The sequence below is a fragment of the Halichoerus grypus genome, chromosome 11, assembly GCF_964656455.1.
Source record: "Halichoerus grypus chromosome 11, mHalGry1.hap1.1, whole genome shotgun sequence".
In the NCBI taxonomy this organism is placed as follows: Eukaryota; Metazoa; Chordata; class Mammalia; order Carnivora; family Phocidae; genus Halichoerus; species Halichoerus grypus.
Window position 1 is genome coordinate 90,976,599 of NC_135722.1, and position 13,904 is coordinate 90,990,502.

Genomic DNA, 13,904 nt, shown 5'->3' on the forward strand with positions numbered 1-13,904 from the left:
AAGAAATAAAAGATATCATCACATAACTAAAACTAGAAAAAGGCCTCATTGCTTCTATTAAGAGAAAAATCATCAATACACAAAACAGTTTGGACCAGGTTCAAGAAAGACACTGGAGTCAAAAGGGGTTGCCCTTCTGGAAAAAGGACACTCTAGTCTTAGGTTGAAAGCAGAGCCAAGACCTTCATCAACTTGTACAGACGGCAGGAAGGAGACATCAATAACATGACAGGCATAACTTTCTCAGCAGCAAACAAACCCAGCTGGCAGGAAGAAAATACATAAAGATGTACCAAAGCTAAAGATCCACAAACCACTAGAACTTCTTGTCTAAGCGGCTAAGTTTAGAAAAGAAGGAGAACTCTGCACAAAAAATAAACCAGAGGAGCAAATTTCCTCTAACTTCCCATCTTTAACACACAATTGCAGGCAGAACCTTCAACTTATCCTGTCCTTAGTGCATATCCGCCATAACTGAGTGACACTTTGCTAGCCAATGCAGGTAAATAAATTACTGAAGATTAACAATAGCCAACTGCTACGAAAGTTATAAAAATACAAAGCATTATAAGATCTTATAGCAAGGGAATCTAATCTAATCTGAGGAGTGAGGGAAGTCCCCCTATTACCAAGGTGTCAAATGGTATAACCTTTTTAGAAGGCAATCTGACAACCTGGAAATTTGAAATATTCACTCTTTGAACTAGCAATTTCCATTTCCGGGACCACAAACACAGAAATACCCCCTAAAATTCACAAATATAAGGATATTCCTAGCAATATTATCTGTAGATAGCTTAAATATCCATCAATAAAGAAATGATAAAATCTTACTGCACATGTATACAATGAAAACTATGTTGGTAAGTTGTTATTTAAAAAAAAAAAAGAAAGAAAAAAGGGCGCCTGGGTGGCTCAGTCAGTTGAGTGTCCAACTAGTGGTTGTGTCTCAGGTCATGATCTTGAGGTCCTGGGATCAAGCCCTGCGTCCGCCCCACATTCAGTGCAGAATCTGCTTGTCCCTCTCCCTCTGCTCCTCCCCCTGCTTTCTCTCTCTCTGGAATAAGTAAAATCTTAAAAAAAAAAAAAAAATCTATCTATAGTACAGACATGGTATAGGGAGTAAGTGAAAAAAAAATGACAAGTGCCATAGCAAATATCCATTATAACATGACCCAATTTTTATATTGGGCCTGTGCACAAATTTATAGAACAGACATTGCTGTTCTAACTTTTTAAATCTAGAAACAACTTTAATGTCCTAAAATAGAGGATTGATTCTTTGAAAATCAAGTATATCCACACAATATAATATGTAAGGCACTGATGATGTTTACCTGCATTTGAATTGGGAGGTAGCTACTGTAATTATCCTTTTAATAGCTATACATGACACAATCTTGACAAACCACTGAGATTAAGAGTGCCAAGTTACCAGTGAAAATGCTAATGAATAACTGTAACATTCCTTGTATTTTGTTGTTTCCATATGTCTGCAACATAATAGTCAGGTTAAAGACCTGCATATAATAAATTCTAAATTGAGGACTGTGGTTATCTCTGAGAAAAAGGGAATACATTTGTGAAGGAATACACAGGACTTGGACTACATTCATAATGTTTTCTTTTTTAAAAAAACTATTGTTAAATATTGAATAGGAACAAAAGAATATTTATATAATATGCAGGATATGAGGAATATAATGAACATCCACTTATCCAATACTCAATTTAAGAACATTCTATTTCCTTTGAAATCCCCTATAATTACTTCTCTCAATATAGTCCCTTCCCTACTTTCTCAGAAGACCACCATTCTGATTTTTGTTTTAATATGCTCTCTTTTCTTTGTGATTTTCCTCATATTTGTATCTCTAAATGATATATTCGATTTTACATATTTCTGAACATCATTTAATAGAATCATACTTGTATGAATACTTCTATGAAACATATCCATGTCATTACTTTCACTACTTGTACCTATCAACAACAGAATAGACATTTAGGTTGTTTCCAGTTTTTTGCTATTATAAACACCGATGCTTTGAGCAATGTAGATATGTATAATGTGTTTTGTTTTATTTTTAAGATTTTATTTATTTTTGCGAGAGAGCGCAAGCATGAGCAGAGGGGGGCAGGGAGGGGGCAGCGGGAGAAGCAGACTCCCCGGGGAGCAGGGAGCCCGATGCTGGGCTCGATCCCAGGACCCTGAGATCATGACCTGAGCCAAAGGGAGACACATAACTGACTGAGCCACCCAGGCACCCTAATGTTTTATTTTTTAAGCCAGACTGGTACACAGGTAGTTACTGTATTTTTATTTTATTATATTACATGTATTTTAAATAAATTTTTATATGCCTGAACTTTCTTAAGTAAGCTCTACACCCTGGGCACCTGGGTGGCTCAGTAGGTTAAGCGTCTACCTTCAGCTCAGTTCATGATCTCAGGGTCCTGGGATCAAGCCCGATATTGGGCTCCCTGCCCAGCAGGGAGTCTGCCTCTCCCTCTCCCTCTGCCCCTCTGCCAGCTTATGGGCTCTCTCTCTCTCAAATAAATAAAATCTTAAAAAAAAAAAAAAAAAAGTAAGCTCTACACCCAACATGGGGCTCAAACTCACAACCCAAAGATCAAGAGTAGCATGCTCTACCAACTGAGATAGCCAGGCACCCCATGCCTAAATTTTTTTTTTAAGTTTTAAGTAACCTAAATGTTTTTATACACTATAAATACAAAATAAAATGAAGTCCTGAAAAATAAAGTCCACATGCACATTAAAAAAGCATATATCCTATGGTCCATGCCATGCCAGGTCCCTAAAGTTTGGAGTTTTAAAACTCAGCCAGCCTACCTGGGATAGAACACAGGTGCACTACAATGCCGGCAGGCAGACAGTCCAGACACAGACAGGGTGAAGGAAGCAATCTGAGGGATGCCTGGAACACATGCTCTTCTGGGAGGGCTTCCAGGACAGTGGCGGGTACAAACTCCCCTCTCCAGGGACAAGGGAGGGGGCTGATGCCATTTCTCTCCCCTGCCCCTCAGCATAAACTAACTTCAGTAAGCAGCACAGCACCAACACTGGTGGCCTGAACTGCTTATACCAAGCCTCACCCACCCAGTGCTCTGAAGGTGCTGCTTTTCTCAGACAAGTATGCCTGAGAACTGGTGCAGCAGACCGCTCCCTCAGAAGACCACCACAAATCCCCCACATGCACCAAGGCTACTGACAAGAGAGTTCTGCAGAGCTTCAGCACTAGTGGAAATAGCATCAGGTCTCTTTTAACAAGCAGACCAGAACACACCTAGTTAAAACTCAGCACACTCTGGCCAAGGTCCAAATACTCCCCACTGCAGGCAAGGAGAAACTCTGCAGAGGACTAACCTGAGGGAAAGAGCAGCCAAAATACAGCCAGAGAGTACATACAACATTTAGAGACGCTTCTTAAAGCACCCGTCCCTAGACAGTGTAGGACCTCTTCTTTATAAAGCCATTACTCCCAAGAGCAGGAAACATAACAGGCTTTCCTAATACACAGAACAAAATAAAGACCTAGACAAAATGTCAAGATGGAGGAATTCATCCCAAAAGAAAGAACAAGAAAAGGTCAGAGCCAGGGATCTGATTGAAACAGATATAAATAATATGCCTGACCCAGAACTTAAAGCAACAATCACAAGAATACTAGCTGGACTTGAAAAAAGCACAGAAGACACGAGGGAGTCTCTTACCTCAGAGATAAAAGATCTAAAAACTAGTCAGGCCAAAACGAAAAATGTAATAACTGAGATTTGAAACCGACTGGATGTAATGACCACAAGAATGGAAGAATCGGAGGAATGAATAAGTGATACAAAAGATAAAATTATGAAAAACAATGAAGCTGAAAAGAAGAGGGAAAGAAAAATATTAGATCACAAATGTAGACTTAGGGAATTCAGTGACTCCATCAAACATAATATTCATATCATAGGAGTCCCAGAAGAAGAGAGTGAAAAGGGGACAGAAGATTTATTTGAGGGATTAATAGCTGAAAATTTCCCTAATCTGGGGAAGGAAACGGATATCCAGATCCAGGAGGCACAGAGAACTCCCATCAAAATCAACAAAAGCAGGCCAATACTAAGACATAACACAGTTAAATTTGCAAAATATAGAGATAAGGGAAAAACTCCTAAAAGCAGCAAGATAAAAGAAATCCCTAACTTACAAGGGAAGACAAATAAGGTTAGCAGCAGATGTCTCCACAGAAACTTAGCAGGCCAGAAGGGAGTGACATGACATATTCAATATACTGAATGGGAAAAATATGTAGCCAAGAATACTTTAGCCAGCAAGGTTGTTATTCAGAATAGGAGGAGAGATACAGAGTTTCCCAGACAAACAAAAACTAAAGGAGTTTATGACCACTAAACCAGCCCTGCAAGAAATATTAAAGGAGACTCTTTGAGTGGGAAAGAAAGACCAAAAACAACAAAGACTAGAAAGGAACTGAGAAAAATCTCCAGAAACAACAAATTTATAGGTAATACAATGTAAATAAATTCATATCTATCAATAATTACTCTGAATGTAAATGGACTATATACTCCAATCAAAAAACATAGGGTGTCAGAATGGATTAAAAAAACAGAATGGATATGCTGCCTACAAGAGACTCATTTTAGACTTAAAGACACCTGCAGATTGAAATTGAAGGGATAGAGAACCATTTATCATGTTAATGGAAGTCAAAAGAAAGCTGGCGTAGCAATATTTATGTCAGACAAACGAGATTTTATTTTATTTTATTTTTTTTTTAAAGTAAGCTCCACACCCAGCCTGGAGCCCAACACAGGGCTTGAACTCACGGCCCTGAGATCAAGACCTGAGTTAAGATCTAGAATCAGATGCTTAACCGATTGAGCCACCCAGGCACCCCGAGCCAAATGAGATTTTAAGCCAAGACTGTAACAAGAGATGAAGAAGGGCATTATATCATAATAAAGGGGTCTAACCAACAAGAGGACCTAACAAGCACAAATATTTATGCCCCTAACTTGAAAGCACTCAAATATATAAAACAATAACAAACATAAAGGAACTCATTGATAATAATACAATAATAGCAAGGGACTTTAACACCCCACTTACAGCAATGGACAGATCATCTAAGCAGAAAATCAACAAGGAAACAATGGCTTTGAATGACACACTGGCCCAGACGGACTTAACAGATATATTCAGAACATTTCATCCTAAAGCAGCAGAATACACATTCCTTTCAAGTGCATATGGGACATTCTCCAGACTAGACTACATACTGGGTCGCAAATAGGCCCAACAGGTACAAAAAGACTGAGATCATACCATGTATATTTTTTGACCACAATGCTATGAAACTTGAAGTCAACCACAGAAAAAATTTGGAAAGACCACAAATACATGGAGATTAAAAAACATCCTACTAAAGAATGATTTGAGAAACAAGGCAGAGGATCATAGGGGAAAAGAGGAAAAAATGAAACAAGAAGAAACCAGAGAGGGAGACAAACCCTAAGAGACTCTTAATCTCAGGAAGCAAACTGAGGGTTGCTGGAGTGGAGAGGGATGGGAGGGATGGAGTGGCTGGGTGATGGACACTGGGGAGGGTAAGTGTTGTGGTGAGCACTGTGTATTGTGTAAGACTGATGAATCACAGACTTGTACCCCTGAAACAAACAATACATTATATACTAATAATAATAAAAAAAAAAATTCAGCTCAGTCACAATAGGCATATTTTGAATGCTCAATGGCCACATGAGGTTAGCAGTTACTCTTTTGATGTACAGAGGTATAGAACATTTCGATCATTGCAGAAAGTTCTATCGTACAGTACATTAGTCTAAAGAAAACTGACTGCTATACAATTACAATAAATGAGGTATTTTTACTACTCATTTTGGCATATAAAACAAATATGCTACTAAAGAATGAATAGGCCAACCAGGGGATTAAAGAATAAAAAACCACATGGAAACAAATGATAATGAAAACACGAAAAAGCCTTTGGGATACAGCAAAAGCAGTCATAAGACGGAAATATACAGCAACACAAGCCTGCCTCAAGAAGCAAGAAAAATCTCAAATAAGCAACCTAACCTTACACCCGAAGGAGCTAGAAAAAGAACAAATGAAGCCTAAAGCCAGCAAAAGAAGGGAAATAAAAAAGATTAGAGAAGAAATAAATGATACAGAAATAAACAATCAAAAAATCCAGCAGAACAGATCAGTGAAAACAGGAGCTAGTTCTTCAAAAGAATAAAATTAATAAACCCCTAGCCAGACTTACCAAAAAGAAAAGAGAAAGGACCCAAATAAATAATGAGAATGAGAGAAGAGAGATCACAACCAACACCACAGAAATATAAACAATTATAAGAGAATAGTATGAAAAATTATATGCCAACAAATTGGGAAATCTGGAAGAAATGGATAAATTCCTAGAAACATGAAAACGTGAACAGACAAATAACAAGCAAAGAAACTGAATCAATAATCAAAAATCTCCCAATAAAAAAAAGTTCAGGGCCAGATGGCTTGCCAGAGGAATTCTACCAAACATTTAAAGGAGAGTTAATACCTATTCTCAAACTGTTCCAAAAAATAGAAATGGAAGGAAAACTTCCCAACTCATTCTACAAGGCCACCTTACTTTCATTCCAAAACCAGACAAAGAACCACTAAAAAAGAAAACTACAGGTCAATATCCCTGATGAACATGGATGCAAAAATTCTCAACAAGATACCAGCAAATTGAATCCAAGAGTACATTAAAAGAATGATTCACCGCAATCAAGTGGGATTTATTCCTGGGTTGCAAGGGTGGCTCAGTATTCACAAATCAATCAACATGATACACCACACTAATAAAAGAAAGGATAAGAACCATATGATCCTCTCAATAGATGCAGAAAAAGCATCTGACAAAATACAGCATCCATTCTTGATAAAAATCCTCAACAAAGTAGAGACAGAAGGAACATACTGCAACATCATAAAAAGCCATATTCAAAAGACCCACGGCTAATATTATCCTCAGGGGGGAAAAACTGACAGCTTCTCCTCTACAGTCAGGAACAAGACAGGGATGGCCACTCGCACTGTTATTTCACATAGTACTGGAAATCCTAGCCTCAGCAATCACACAACAAAAAGAAATAAAGGCAACCAAACTATCAAGAAATAGTCAAACTTTCACTATTTGCACGACATGATACGCTATGTAGAAAACCCAAAAGACTCCACCAAAACATTGCTAGAACTGATACATGAATTCAGCGAAGTTGCAGGATCCAAAATCAATGTACAGAAATCTGTTGCGGGGGAGGAGCAGGATGGCAGAGGAGTAGGAGACCTAAATTTCGTCTGCTCCCAGGAATTCGGCTGGATAGGGATCAAACCATTCTGAACACCTACAAACTCCAAAGGAGATCGAAGAAAAGAATAGCAGCAATTCTGTGAACAGAAAAGCGACCACTTTCTGGAAGGTAGGACGTGTGGAGAAGTGAATCCGAGGCAATATTCGGGAGGATAGATGGAGGGGGAGGGGGCCTCCGTCGGCTGCTTCTGGCAAGTGATAGAGTAGCGGAGCACAAAATTGGAACTTTTAGAAGTCTGCTCAACTGAGGGACGTCACTCCAGTGGCTAAGCGGGGGGTGGAACCCTCACTGGGACAGTGTGGTCTCAGGACCCTCAGGGTCACAGGAAGACCGGGGGTGCCTGAATGCGGCAGAGCTCCCAGGTATCGGAGCAGGGAAGCCCGCTGCAGAGACGGAGCCGAGGCGCGGGCTCTCAGCTCGGGGTTGCCATAAACCGTGATCCGCGGCACAGTCGGGCCACTGCTCTTCCAGCAGGGACCCAACGAGCGGCAGATCGGGGAGACTCCCCTTCCTCCACCGGGAGGAGCGGCGTAGGAGTGCACCGCAGGAATCTGCTGGGTTTGGAGACTCCACAGGGGGTCGGGTGCCAGAGATAGAAACGCTTGGTCACAGGCCGGGTGAGCACGGAGTGTGGCCAGAGACCGGGGAGATGGGAGTGACTGACTGCTTTTCAGTGGGGGCTCACTGAGGAGCGGGACCCCGAGTTCTCGGCTCCTCCAGGGCAGAGATTGGGAGGCCGCCATTTTCACTCTCAGCCTCCAAAGCTATACGGAAAGCTTGCAGGGAACAAAAGCTACCAAGGGCAAACCCAAGCTGATTACTTAGCCCGGCCCCTGGCAAGGGCAGTGCAATTCCGCCCCCGGCAAAGACATTTGAGAATCACTGCAACAGGCCCCTCCCCCAGAAGATCAGGAAGAACATCCAGCCAAGACCAAGTTTACCTATCAATGAGAACTGCAAAACTCCAGCACTAGGGGAATACAGCACATAGAATTCATGACTTTTTCCCATGACTCTTTAGTCTTACAGTTACTTTTTTAAATTTTCTTTATTTTCTTCTTTTTCTATTTCCTTTTTTAAAATTTTTCGTCCTTCCTTATTCAATCAACATCTTATCAATTCCTTTTTTAAAATATTTTTTCATTTGCACTTTTACAGTCATATCCTATCCCTTCGTTGTATTTAACCTTATTTTTTGTATATATGTTTCTCTTTCTTTAAAGTTTTGGGATACAGTTTCTTGTAACAGACCAAACTATACCCTAAATCTAGTATATGGCTTTGTTCTAATCTCCCGCCTGATCACATTCTCTCCTTTTTTTAAAATTTTTTTTTCTTTTTTCAACCAACTTCTTATCAATTCCTTTGTTAAAATCTTTTTAAATTTTCATCCTTATATATCATCACTTCATCATACTTACCCTTATTTTTGTATATATGTAAGTTTTTCTGTCTTTAAAATTTGGGGAGGCAGTTTCTTCTAACAGACCAAAATACACCCAGAATTGAGTGTGTGGCTCTGTTCTATTCACCAGCCTGATCATATTCTTCTTTTTTTTCTTTTTCCCCTGGTTTCGGGTCTCTTCTGATTTGTTTAATGTATATATTTCTGGGGTCGTTGTTACCCTGTTAGCATTTTGTTCTCTCATTCATCTATTCTCCTCTGGACAAAATGACAAGACGGAAAAACTCACTTCAGAAAAAAGAACACAAGGCAGTACCAACTGCCAGGGACCTAATCAATACAGACATTAGTAAGATGTCAGAACTAGAGTTCAGAATGACGATTATAAAGATACTAGCTGGGCTTGAAAAAGCATGGAAGATACTAGAGAAACCCTTTCTGGAGAAATAAAAGAACTAAAAATCTAACTAAGTAGAAATCAAAAAGGCTATTAATGAGGTGCAATCAAAAAGGGAGGCTCTAACTGCTAGGATAAATGAGGCAGAAGAAAGAATTAGTGATATAAAAGACTAAATGATGGCAAATAAAGAAGCTGAGAAAAAGAGAGATAAACAACTACTGGATCACGAGGGCAGAATTCGAGAGATAAACGATACCATAAGACGAAACAATATTAGAATAATTGGGGTCCCAGAATAAGAAGAAAGAGAGGGGCAGAAGGTATATTGGAGCAAATTATAGCAGAGAACTTCCCTAATTTGGGGAAGGACACAGGCCTCAAAATCCAGGAGGCACAAAGAACCCCTCTCAAAATCAATAAAAATAGGTCAACATCCCAACATCTATTTTTTTTTTTTTTTTTTTTTTTTTTTTAAAGATTTTATTTATTCATTTGAGACAGAGAGATACAGAGAGAGAGAGCATGAGCAGGGGAGAGGCAGAGGGGGAGAGAGAGAGAGAGAGAGAGAGAGAACATGAGCAGGTGAGAGGCAGAGGGAGAGAGAGAAGCAGGCTCCCCGCCAAGCCAAGAGCCAGACGTGGGGCTTGATCCCAGGACCCTGGGATCATGACCTGAACCGAAGGCAGATGCTTAACCATCTGAGCCACCCAGGCGCCCCAACATCTAATAGTAAAACTTACAAGTCTCAGAGACAAAGAGAAAATCCTGAAAGTAGCTTGGGATAAGAGGTCTGTAACCTACAATGGTAGAAACATTAGATTGGCAGCAGACCTATCCACAGAGACCTGGCAGGCCAGAAAGGACTGGCAGGATATATTCAGAGCACTAAATGAGAAAAATATGCAGCCAAGAATACTATATCCAGCTAGGCTGTCATTGAAAATAGAAGGAGAGATAAAAAGCTTCCAGGACAAACAAAAACTAAAAGAATTTGCAAACACGAAACCAGCCCTACAAGAAATATTGAAAGGGGTCCTCTAAGCAAAGAGAGAGCCTAAAAGTAACATAGACCAGAAAGGAACACAGACAATATACAGTAACAGTCACCTTACAGGCAATACAATGGCACTAAGTTCATATCTTTCAATAGTTACCCTGAATGTAAATAGGCTAAATGCCCCAATCAAAAGACACAGGCTAGGGGCGCCTGGGTGGCTCAGTCGTTAAGCGTCTGCCTTCAGCTCAGGTCATGATCCCAGGGTCCTGGGATCGAGCCCCGCATCGGGCTCCCTGCTCCGCAGGAGGCCTGCTTCTCCCTCTCCCACTCCCCCTGCTTGTGTTCCTGCTCTCGCTATCTCTCTCTGTCAAATAAATAAAATCTTTAAAAAAAAAAAAAAGACACAGGCTATCAGATTGGATAAAAAAACAAGACCCATTGATATGCTGTCCACAACACACTCATTTTAGACCCAAAGACACCCCCAGATTGAAACTGAGGGGGTGGAAAACCATTTACCATGCTAATGGACATCAAAAGAAAGCTGGGGTGGCAATCCTTATATCAGACAAATTAGATTTTAAACCAAAGACTATAATAAGAGATGAGGAAGGACAGTATATCCTACTTAAAGGGTCTATCCAACAAGAAGATCTAACAATTGTAAATATCTATGCCCCTAACATGGGAGCAGCCAATTATATAAGCCAATTAATAACAAAAGCAAAGAAACACATTGACAACAATACACTAATAGTGGGGGACTTTAACACCCCCCTCACTGAAATGGACAGGTCATCTAAGCAAAAGATCAACAAAGAAATAAAGACTTTAAATGACACACAGGACCATATGGACTTCACAGACATATTCAGAACATTCCATCGCAAAGCAACAGAATACACATTCTTCTTTAGTGTCCATGGAACATTCCCCAGAACAGATCACATCCTAGGTCACAAATCAGATCTCAACCAGTACCAAAAGACTAGGATCATTCCCTACATATTTTCGGACCACAATGCTTTGAAACTAGAACTCAATCATTAAGAGGAAAGTAGGAAAGAACTCAAATACATGGAGGCTAAAGAGCATCCTACTAAAGAATGAATGGGTCAACCAGGAAATTAAAGAAGAATTTAAAAAATTCATGGAAACAAATGAAAATGAAAACACAACTGTTCAGAATCTTTGAGATACAGCAAAGGCAGTCCTAAGAGGAAAGTATATAGCAATACAAGCCTTTCTCAAGAAACAAGAAAGGTCTCAAGTACACAACCTAACCCTACACCTAAAGGAGCTGGAGAAAGAACAGCAAATAAAGCATAAACCCAGGAAGAGAAGAGAAATCATGAAGATCAGAGCAGAAATCAATGAAATAGAAACCAAAAGAACAGTAGAACAGATCAACAAAACTAGGAGCTGGTTCTTTGAAAGAATTAATAAGATTGATAAGCCTCTGGCCAGACTTACCAAAAAGAAAAGAGAAATGACCCAAATAAATAAAATCATGAATGAAAGAGGAGAGATCACAACCAACACCAAAGAAATACAAACAATTATAAGAACATATTATGAGCAACTATATACCAGCAAATTAGATAATCTGGAAGAAATGGATGCATTCCTAGGTATCAACTACCAAAACTGAACCAGGAAGAAACAGAAAACCTGAACAGACCCATAACCACTAAGGAAATTGAAGCAGTCATCAAAAATCTCCCAGAAACAGAAGCCCAGGGCCAGATGGCTTCCCAGGGAAATTCTACCACACATTTAAAGAAGAATTAATACCTATTCTTCTGAAACTGTTCCAAAAAATAGAAATGGAAGGAAAACTTCCAAACTCATTTTATGAGGCCAGCATTATCTTGATCCCAAAATCAGACAAAGACCTCATCAAAAAGGAGAATTACAGACCAATATCCCTGATGAACATGGATGCAAAAATTCTCACCAGAATACTAGCCAATAGGAACCAACAGTATATTAAAAGGATTATTCACCACGACCAAGTGGGATTTATCCCTGGGCTGCAAGGTTGGTTCAATATCCGCAAATCAATCAATGTGACACAATACATTAATAAAAGAAAAAACAAGAACCATATAAGCCTCTCAATAGATGCAGAAAAAGCATTTGACAAAGTACAGCATCCTTTCTTGATCAAAACTCTTCAGAGTGCAGGGATAGAGTGTACATACCTCAATATCATAAAAGCCATCTATGAAAAACCCACAGGGAATATCATTTTCAATGGGGAAAAACTGAGAGCTTTCCCCCTAAGGTCAGGAACATGGCAGGGATGTCCACTATCACCACTGCTATTCAACATAGTACTAGACGTCCTAGCCACAGCAATCAGACAACAAAAAGAAATAAAAGGCATCCAAATCAGCAAAGAAGTCAAACTCTCACTCCTTGCAGATGATATGATACTTTATGTGGAAAACCCAAAAGACTCCACCCCAAAACTGCTAGAACTCATACAGGAATTCAGTCAAGTGGCAGGATATAAAACCAATGCACAGAAATCAGTGGCATTCCTATACACCAACAAGACAGAAGAAAGAGAAATTAAGGAGTCGATCCCATTTACAATTGCACCCAAAACCATAAGATACCTAGGAATAAATCTAACCAAAGAGGCAAAGGATCTGTACTCAGAAAACTATAGAATACTCATGAAAGAAATTGAGGAAGACACAAAGAAATGGAAAAACGTTCCATGCTCATGGATTGGAAGAACAAATATTGTGAAGATGTCAATGCTACCTAGAGAAATCTACACATTTAATGCAATCCCTATGAAAGTACCATCCACTTTTTTCAAAGAAATGGAACAAATAATCCTAAAATTTGTATGGAACCAGAAAAGACCCCAAATAGCCAAAGGAATGTTGAAAAAGAAAAGCAAAGCTGGTGGCATCACAATTCCGGACTTCAAGCTCTATTACAAAGCTGTCATCATCAAGACAGTATGGTACTCGCACAAAAACAGACACAGAGATCAATGGAACAGAATAGAGAGCCCAGAAATGGACCCTCAACTCTATGGTCAACTCATCTTCGACAAAGCAGGAAAGAATGTCCAATGGAAAAAAGACAGTCTCTTCAACAAATGGTGTTGGGAAAACTGGAGAGCAACATGCAAAAGAATGAAACTAGAGGGGGCGCCTGGGTGGCTCAGTCATTAAGCGTCTGCCTTTGGCTCAGGTCATGATCCCAGGGTCCTGGGATCGAGCCCCACGTCGGGCTCTCTGCTCAATGGGGAGCCTGCCTTTCCTTTTCCCTCTGCCTGCTGCTCTACCCGCTTGTGTTCGTGTGCACCCGCTCTCTCTCTCTGTGTCAAAAAAATAAATAAAATCTAAAAAAAAAATAGATGAAAGACCTAAACATGATATAGGAAACCCTCAAAATCCTAGAGAGGAACACAGGCAGCAACCTCTTTGACATCGACAGTAGCAACTTCTTACTAGACACGTCTCTGGAGGCAAGGGAAACAAAAGCAAAAATGAACTATTAGGATTTCATCAAGATAAAAAGCTTCTTCACAGCAAAGGGAACAATCAACAAAACTAAACAGCAACCTTTGGAATGGGAGAAGATATTTGCAAATGACATATCTGATAAAGGGTTAGTATCCAAGATCTATAAAGAACTTATCAAACTCATCACCCAATAAACAAATAATC

The 13,904-nt window shown here is 39.7% G+C and overlaps 1 protein-coding gene across 1 annotated transcript in view; it reads right to left on the minus strand.

The window, feature by feature from the left end:
- Positions 1-13,904, minus strand: part of CHEK1 (checkpoint kinase 1) — a 44,514-nt gene that overhangs the window by 25,537 nt on the left and 5,073 nt on the right. The window lies entirely within an intron of this gene.